The sequence below is a fragment of the Neovison vison genome, chromosome 11 (genome assembly GCF_020171115.1).
Source record: "Neovison vison isolate M4711 chromosome 11, ASM_NN_V1, whole genome shotgun sequence".
NCBI lineage: Eukaryota > Metazoa > Chordata > Mammalia > Carnivora > Mustelidae > Neogale > Neogale vison.
The window spans coordinates 25414974-25424486 of record NC_058101.1 but is presented as its reverse complement, the minus strand read 5'-3'; the positions used below and the strand labels follow the sequence as shown (position 1 = coordinate 25424486).

The window sequence follows — 9513 nt, the reverse complement described above, 5'->3', positions numbered from 1 at the left end:
TTGTTACATGACAGTAGGAAAGTGAGTCAAGATTTGAGTTCCAAGGATGTTGGAGTCTAAACCCCTTCCGGGCCCAAAGTCAGGACCCACCAAACCTTAACTTGGTGCGCCATGGCAGGTCTTGGTCCTGCTTATTCTGAGTCCCCCCTCAGGCCTAGTCTAATCCACATGTCACTACCGGTTTCCGTGTCGTGGACGGACTGCCTTCCCTACCTTCTCTCTGGTTTCCACTCCCCTTCAACACTGCGCCCTCCACTCTTCTTTGAGCTCTCTTCCAGGTAATCTTCACGTGAGGTTTGAGGTCAGGTCATCCTTTGACGTTCTAGGCCAGTGTCAGCTTAAATCTGTGTCAGCTTAAAAATCCTTTGAGGATTGGGCCCAGCACACAGAACACAGCAGAGATACTGTCCCAGGGATGCAACAGGACAGACCCTGGCTAGGAGCCCCGGGAGTGGCAAGCAGAGGACAATGTATGAAACTCAGGTAACACTGTGTCAACTCTCCTCAAAGCAAAAAAAGAAAAAGTGTGAGGATTTTTTAAAATGCAGGCTCTGGTCTGGTGCCCTGGGGTAGGAGCTGAGATTCTGCTCCCTGGGCGATTGCGGACACTGTGGCCTGGGGATCACAGCTTGAGTAGCAAGGATCCCGGCTACTGGGGCCCAGCTCCACCATTCACAGGAATAAAGGCCACAGCAGAGGGAGCGGGTAGACTCTCCAGCCAAAGGGAGAGCCTCAGCTGGGCACTTGCCCACCGCCTGCAGACCTCACACAGAGGAATGTAGAGTTAGGTGCTGCTATGAACTCATCCTGCCCGACCCAGGGAATAATGTAAAAGAGAGAATGGAAAAAAGAGAGTCCGTTTGCACAGCCTTCGGTCAGTAGTACAAATATTTAGCGAGCACCTGTTGCACACAGGATGTGAAAAGCTCTAGGTGGGGAACCCCAGAACATCCTCTTCCGGGGACCCAGACCCCCTATGCAAACAACATTTTACAATGACGCTGCTTTTCCCTAGTCACCAGACAGTCCTTGGAACTAGCTGAAGCCAGTGGGCTTTACAAAGAATGCTGTCTGATGCAATTTCATTGTGATCCGGCGGCGGGAGTCTAGGAGTACACGGGACGTTGGCAATGTCAGAGTGCAGATGGTGCTTAGCTACTGTATGTAGAGCAGTGACGTGTCTTTCAAAGTGTGTGCGTCAGGGATACCTGAGGGCTCAGTCGCTTAAGCGTCTACCTTCAGCTCAGGACATGATCATGCACACAGGGTCCTGGATCGAGCCCAGAGTGGGTCTCCCTGCTCAGCGGGGAGTCTGCTTCTCCCTCTCCCTCCGCCCCTGCCCTCTTGGTGCTCTGTCTCCCAGATGAATAAAGAAAAACTCTTAAAAACAAAACAATGTGTTCATGGGCAGATCAACCCCTTTCTTAATAAGAATCAAGGATGTACACCGGTGACCCCATAAATAAGGCCAGGTATTTGTCTTATTTGATCTGAGTCCCTGAAGTCTTTGCTTTGGAAGTACAGGCCCCCCCAGAAGGGGATAGCTTGGGTCCCCTTAGAGAGGTACTACTACTCAATGTTTGGCATAGGCACTGGGGAAATATTTGTTATATTATTGAATGAATGCCTTAGAATTTGAATCTTTATCTTTTCCTCTTTTATCTGCTGAGGCCTCCTAGGGCAAATGCTATCTCTCTGACCAGACGAAGAACCTCGTTTCCCTCGGGACTGATCAGTTGCAAGAACATCCCCATCTTCCTCCGATATCAACATTCATGCCCCTGCCGGGCACGGTACTAATTCTTTTTTTTTTTTTTTTAAAGATTTTATTTATTTGACACAGAGAGAGAGAGAGAGAGAGATCACAAGTAGGCAGAGAGGCAGCAGAGAGAGAGGGGAGGAAGCAGGCTCCCTGCAGAGCAGAGAGCCCAATACGGGGCTTGATCCCAGGACCCCGGGATCATGACCTGAGCCAAAGACAGAGGCTTTAACCCACTGAGCCACCCCAGGCACCCCGGGAAACATAATTCTTAACTTCTCTCTCCAGCCAGGGATCCAGTTCTCTTCTTTTCCTCTAGAAAAGCAGAATAGGATTAAAGCTTTTTTTTTTTTTTCAAGATTTATGTATTTATTTGGAAAGAGAGAGCATGGGGGTGGAAGTGCTAGGGACAGAGGGAGAGGGAGAAAGAGTGTTAAGCAGACTCCACACTGAGTACAGAGCCGGATGTTGGGCTCTATCTCACGAACTGAGCTGAAACCAAGAGTTGAGCCGTTGAGCCTGGAGAGAGACTGACACAGGCACTTGGGCATAAAGTAGATCCACACTAGGGGAAGGAACCTCCCCTGTTCCCACAGGAGCACTTAAGAAGGACACCCACCCTATTTCTCGGGGATGGGGCTGGTGGTGGGGGCAGGAAGGATGGCCCGAAGCAGTTATCACCCCAAGCCAAGTATTAGAGAATGAGCAGCAACTGAGCTAAACAAAAAGAAAGGAGAGGGCGGTAGGAGCATCCTGAAGGAGGAAAGCCATTGTGTAGGAGAAGGTCACAGACACCGGTGACTCAAACTCAAGTCCAAGTGGCAATGCAGTTGGATACATGGAGAGACTTGAAGCAGCATCTGGGCTGCAAACATACTTGAGCGGGTCCCTGGGGACTCTTCAGTTTAAAACAGGTATACATTATCGTTATTTATAGAAAAGCACTATTTACAGAAAGGAAAGAAATGCAGAACATTCTATTTCTTAGCATTTGGAGTGTTGCTCCATTCTTTGCGGTGCGTGCTTACTTCTAGAAAGCGAATTCCATCTTGGAAGGCTTCCCCAGGGAGCGCCTGATAATTGGACAATGCGGGTCTGACATTTACCTTGGCTGCACCTACAAAGGAAGAATTTGCTAAGTTAATGAGTAGAGGCCCTGCAAGCAGAGAATGTACTTCATCTACTTCAAGGGCACTTTTTTTTTTTCTTTCAGCAGTTTGTGAAGTACACTATATGCAAATGATGCTATGCATTCAATTAAAAATCAGCCTCATCTAGTCATCAAAGCAAGCCATGGCTTAATATCTATGGGGAAATGCTTAGCTCTTATAAAATGAACTTGAATTTAATTATACAGTGCAGCATTTCATAAGTACTCTTATTAAAACTTTGTATGAATTCAGCCTGACCTTCTCTAGTTTATCTGACTAATGAGGTTTGACCAAACTTGATAGATGCTGGATTGCCTGTTCCTGACTTACATTTTTCATAGCCTTGCATTATGGAAAGGAGAGTTTCCAAATTCTTCTGATAGGAACCGTATAAGCAGGACTATAGTAACCAACTGATATATATTTATTTATTAACACAAAACTTGGGCCCAGCCTCTTTATCTAATTGTCTTATGGACAATTTATTAGTAAGACAATTTTTTTAATATCTGGAAAAGGGTATCAAAAAATCATAAAATGTCAAGCTAGAGAGTTGCTCAGAAATTTTTCAGACTCAAAGTCCTCTTTTCCCACTGAAAGAACTAATGTCTAGAGAAATGAAATGGTTTCCCCTCAATTCACAACTCTTAGTAAAACAGCGCTACAGGTTCACTTTCTCTTGTCTGAAATCTCAAAGGCCCTTAAAAACACAAGCTTTATTAAAAAAAGATTTTCTTTATTTATTTAAGAAGTGGGGGCAGAGGGAGAAGGGGAGAACCATGCAGACTCCGTGCTGAATGCGGAGCCCAATGTCAGGCTCAATCTCACGACCCTGAAATAATGACATAAACTGAAACCGAGAACGGGTGGCTGAACCGACCCAGCCACCCAGGCGCCCCTCAGTGCCAAAACTTATTAAGTAGCAAAACCTGGCCTAAGCTAACGCGAGGCTATTTTTCCCACTGAATACACATATTCATACATTTCACTGAAGAAATACCAATGTGTTTGATTACAGAAAGCTTTCCAATACTTCAGTGGAGATGTAAAATACACAGCCTTGGGGCACCTGGGTGGCTCAGTGGGTTAAGGCCTCTGTCTTCGGGTCAGGTCGTGATCCCGGGGTTCAGGGATCGAGCCCCGCATCGGGCTCTCTGCTCAGCGGGGAGCCTGCTTCCTCCTCTCTCTCTCTGCCTGCTTCTCTGCCTACTTGTGATCTCTGTCAAATAAATAAATGGAATCTTTAAAAAAAAAAATGCACGGACGCCTGGGTGGCTTAGTGGGTTAAAGCCTCTGCCTTCGGCTCGGGTGATGATCTCAGGGTCCTGGGATCGAGTCCCGCATCGGGCTCTCTGCTCAGCTGGGAGCCTGCTTCCTCCTCTCTCTCTGCCTGCCTCTCTGCCTACTTGTGATCTGTCTGTCAAATAAATAAATAAATAAATATCTTTTAAAAAAAATGCACAGCCTTTCTACAATCTGGAGAATTCTGGATGATTAAACATATCTGGTCTCAAAGGTTTTGGATAAGTTATTATAAACTCTTAACAACAGCTATCAAGTTTTGGGCATTTGCTTTGCAGCAGATAGGGTCCTAAGATTTTAGATGCATTTTCACCATTTTAATTTGACAGATTGTCCAAGCTTGACCCCACCTCCTGTCTTTCCAGCTCACTCTTTCTAGTACCCCAATTCCTCCAATCAATGGACTGGATCCTTCTCCCCTTTTTACTGGCGGCCCTATCTTCTCTCCTCACCCAGCTTAAATTCTTCAACTATCATGCTGTAATGACTCACTTCAGAACCCCTGAAACCCCTTGCCCCTCTCGCCCTGCCCCTCTTGCTTAGCAAAACCACAAGCCTCTGCCTGTATCAGAACGGTTGACTGTGTCTAGTGAAAACCTCAACTGTGCTGACCGGCCTCATTTTGAGTTCGTGATCATTAACCCTTACGTGGGCCCTTCATGTTGCCTGCCGTGTCACAGTACGTTCCCGAAGTCCACTCACTCTCCTGCTCTCCTTAGCGAGTTCATACTCTCTTCGCCCCACCGCCTCTCGGCCGCTCACCGGGCTTCCTGGTTCTCTAGGAAATTCGAGGGAACCAGCCCCAGATGTCCACGGACCCCCGCCCCATATCGACCCACTGCCGGCGTCCGCACCCACCTCTCTGCCCTTCGCCTGTTGGCCCAGATCCCTGTGCACCCACCCAGAGCTGGTCCCTCGCGCTACTCAAGCGCATCCTTCTGGCAACGTTCTCTCCTCCTTCGGGCATCAGCAATGTTCACTCACCAGATCATTACACAGCTGGGGCGTCGGCGCACAAGCCTGTTCTCCCTCCTACAGCCATGTCCCTCCGCCACCCGCCATGGGCGAGCCTTCAAAATAATGGTGATAATGGTGAGACAGGCTCCCCATTTCGCTGTGGGTGCTGGGCGCTAGCCCAAAGGTCCTGCCTGCTCTGCAGTCACTTCTCCCCCTCCCAGCCACGCTAGCTCCTTTGCTCTTGGCTCTCCAACATGCCTGGCATACTCCTGCCCTCTGGCCTTTGTACTGGCCGTTGCGTCTGCCTGGAACATTTTGTCTCCTGATACCAGCACGGTTCACTCCCTCACTAACTTCAAAACTTTGCCCAAGCATCACCTTTTCAATGAGGCTTACCCTGTCTGCCTCTGTCTACACTACATAGAACTGCAACTTATTCTCACCTCACAGATCCCTTTTGGGACTCTTAACCCTGCCCTCCTGTTGGCACATAGAACGCTAACAGAGCATATGTTGATTTGATTGTGTGACTGGTGTTTTGTTCGCTTCCCTCCCCTCTACCCTTGCTAGACTACAAGCATCACAAAGCCAAGGGGCATTATTCCATTCCCCGATGTATCCCAAACACCTACAACAATGTCTGGCACACAGTAGGTGTTCAGTACATGTTGAATGAAAATGGCATTGTACTTAAACTTCACAATAACCTTAGGAGCGAGGTTTTATATTATCCTTATTTTAGAGATACAGGCTGAGAGAGGTTTTACAAAGGTGCCCACGGTCACACCACAAGAAAGGGGAGACAGCGAAGAACCCAGTCTTTCTGACTCCCTAGTCTGACTCCCAAATGGCCCTACCATGTGGCCTTCCTACATTGAGCCTGCCTCGGAGCTTGGAATACGTGTTGAATTTACATCTACCATAGATAAACCACCATCCAGAGCCACCATCTTATGTCCCCTTGGGACAAACGACAGTTGGTAGTTTTCAATCTAAGATCAAATGCTACTCAATTTCCTTCCATACTCCAGAAGGCAACACGCCAAAAAGCCAACCAAAGGGACTGGCTTTCACTCATTTATGTATTCACTCATTCAGCATGGATTTATTGAGCACCGACCTACTGAGGCTGTCCTGCTGAGCACTGGAGATGGGGAGGCAATCAGTAGACCAAATTTCTCTCTTACCCACCAGGAAGGAAGAAATGCCATTGTCCTTTTTTGGAACTCAATCCACAGATGAAAGATGATCTTTCCTTTAAATCTATCAGAGCTAATGGCGCTCTCCTCAGCCCAGGAAGAGCCCCCTGGTCTCACCCCTGTCCTAAGGCCTCCATCCGCAGCAAGTCAAGAAGGCAAGTCTGCCAGGGGCGGGGGCGGGGGCCGGGCCCGATGGGTCTACAAAGTTACATGGTCCATCAGTTGCTCATTCTGAATAGCCTTGTGCTGGAATTCAGAAGGAATCTGTGTAGAGCTCAAGATGAGGCTCAGTTTGGCTTCAGGGACTATGTTAATTAAATTAATTATCTCTAGAAGAAACACTTAGAGCTATTTAAGCCCAAACAATAGATACTTGTTCTCGCTTCTAATAGGATGCCTGGTGCAGAGTTCTCTGGGTGAGCTGAAGACAATGCCACAAGTAGATATTCAAGGAAGCCCCCCCCCCCTTCCCCTTTGCTCGCTCTGTGCCCTTAGTGGAGGCTTTCAGAGAGGAGGGTCACTGCGGACTGCCGGCAAGATGGAAGTGTCCAGAATCTACAAGATTGACCTCCATGGCTTTCCTGACTTTCCAGGCTCCTCTGCGTCTTGCATGTCCGTCATGAGCCTTGGACCCCGAGTCACACAGCCTTGCGTGGATAGTCTGCATTTCCAGGAAAAACGGGAATTACCCTAAAGAAAAAGATGTCGCCCCCTTTCTCTTACGTTCTCCCTGCCTCATTTACTCCTAATGTTTCCTTGTTTTCAAGAACTCCAGGTTTTGTTGTTGTTGTTTTTAATGTACACCTGCCTCATTGCAAAAACAGAAAAAAAGTTTGATCTGGCTCATTTGTTCTATCCTATCTGTTCCATTTAAAATTGCAGCGAAAGAAGTAAAATAAGTCAACATCTCCTCCAAGCCCCGAGTCTTTCCCGTGTTCCTCACATCCAGCAAGGCCCTGCAACTTGTTACTTGAAAAAGAAGTACGGGGCTGGGGGTTCCCTTACCCAAAATCCACTCTTCAGACTGGTGTATTATCATTCATTGTGCATCATTCTTTTGGGGGAAAGCTTTGATACCATGGGCTCTTTTTTTTTTCCCCATTACTGAAAGGGAGAATGTTTCAAGCTTTTCCATGCTGTGCTATGCCCTCCTCCCTGAGCCATTCCTCTGAATTCAATTTACCCTCCACAGCGCCATAAATGGCCTCTGTTCTTTGGTGGCTCTTGCAGTGTCCAGTGGACATAGCACATAGCAGACAGCCCTGAAGGCAGTCACTCTGACAGACTGATGGACAATGACGCTATTAAGTGTCCTAGGAGCTGTGTTTGCCAGACTGAGTGCAAAATAAGGACCAGAACTTGCCCAATTAGCTTCCAATAAGGATGATGTGCCACAGCTCAGGGGCCACGGCTTGGGCACCAGGTAGAACAGGTCCCACGCAGCTCGGACTGGAGGCATCATTTAGAGAGTAGGACTTGGTAAATCGTGCTAACTCCACTCATGAACTACAGTGATAGGTAATAATGACACTCGGGATTATTTTAAATCTCCCTTTGGTATATTCTAATCATTACTAATGGGCAACAGAGAAAAGAAGAAAAACGGATCTATTTTATCTTACGTAGTTATTTAAAGAAAAAAAGTTCCGTTTCAATTAAAACCTCATGACTAATTGTTAATATCTGTCCCCCCTTTTTTTTTATTCTGGGATGACCCTGACTTCTAAACTATTTGGCAAAAACATTCTTTGAATGCACAGTAAAATTCCTTTTCAACATCATATGCATGCAGGTAACAATCAAGGGAGTAGACCAATTGCAAATGGCCAATGTTTAAAGTTTTTCTAACCTGCCTTGGTACCATTTGCTTCATACCCTAACAAGAATGACTAGAACACTATCCCCTTCTACAGGTAAGGAAGCAGAAATCTAGTAAAACTCAACTGTCAAAGTGAGGATGGTCACAGATTACACTGAGACAAACCTTAATTCTGAGCTGCGAAACTTTAATGTAGCCCACATGCTCCCTATTTTCTAACATTAACTATCTTAGGATATAGATGAGTTTCCACGTTTGAAAACAAGTTCTGCATAAGAGAAAAGAGATGAGGTAAATACGTAATACTGGTCATCAGACTCCGCTTTCCACTTGTAAACGCCTAGTCAAGTTACTTGGCACACACACATTCTCACATTACGACATAAATTTAGATTAATAAAGACTAAGTTTCATTGGTACACTCACTTGAAAAATGAAAAAAACAAAAAAACAAAAACAAAACAAAAAAAACAACCAAACAAAAACCCTTCGATAATTCCAGGAAAGAACAGTCTGTGGTTGGAAAAGAGCAATGCACTCTCTGGACTACCTTCAAAACCCTATTTCCAGCGAACACAAAAAGGATAGAAATGTTGATGCTGTTCCTGTGGTTTTTTCTCTTAGGACGAACTGTGTGTGGTCTAAAGTCATGACCTGCCAGAGATTTACATATTTTTTCAAAGTAGACTCTGGCCTTTGTCTCATCTCTCTTCCCATCCCATAATACTATTACCTTTTATCAGTCCCATCCGGGAAGTACACTACTTTATTGAAATCAAGGGTTGAGCTCAATACTTGAGTGTGTGAGAGATTTTTATGACAGTGTCTCTATTTTTTGTTTTGGCCTACATTTATAATCTACTGATGAGTTTCCTCACAGATGTCTGTTCAAAGTTCCCACTGCCCTTCTTTTCATTCTGAAGGGGTCTGGAGACTGTAATTTCTTTTTCTTTCTTTTTTTTTTTTTAAGATTTTGTTTATTTATTTGACAGAGATCACAAGTACGCAGAGAGACAGGCAGAGAGAGGTGGGGAGGCAGGCTCCCCACTGAGCAGAGAGCCCGGTGTGGGGCTCGATCCCAGGACCCTGGGATCATGACCTGGGCTGAAGGCAGAGACTTTAACCCACTGAGCCACTCAAGCACCCCCCGAGACTGTAATTTCTTAACAGTGGCTGGTTAGGAGTGGCCAAGCCTCTCAGTGGACACACAGAACCATGGGAGAAACGAGGGACATTTCCTAGGGTCAAAGTTGCCGGGTAATGCCAGCCATATATTAAAACAAATATGGCTACAAAATTTACTTATTCACTTGACAAATATTTCTC

General features: G+C 46.2%; 1 long non-coding RNA gene across 1 annotated transcript; it reads right to left on the bottom strand.

The window, feature by feature from the left end:
- Positions 1-2717: 2717 nt before the first annotated feature.
- Positions 2718-5439, bottom strand: LOC122919230. Its single transcript, XR_006386770.1, has 2 exons — positions 5197-5439; positions 2718-2876 (listed from the first exon to the last, which is right to left on the bottom strand). It is a non-coding gene; the product is annotated as an uncharacterized LOC122919230 (long non-coding RNA).
- Positions 5440-9513: the final 4074 nt, after the last annotated feature.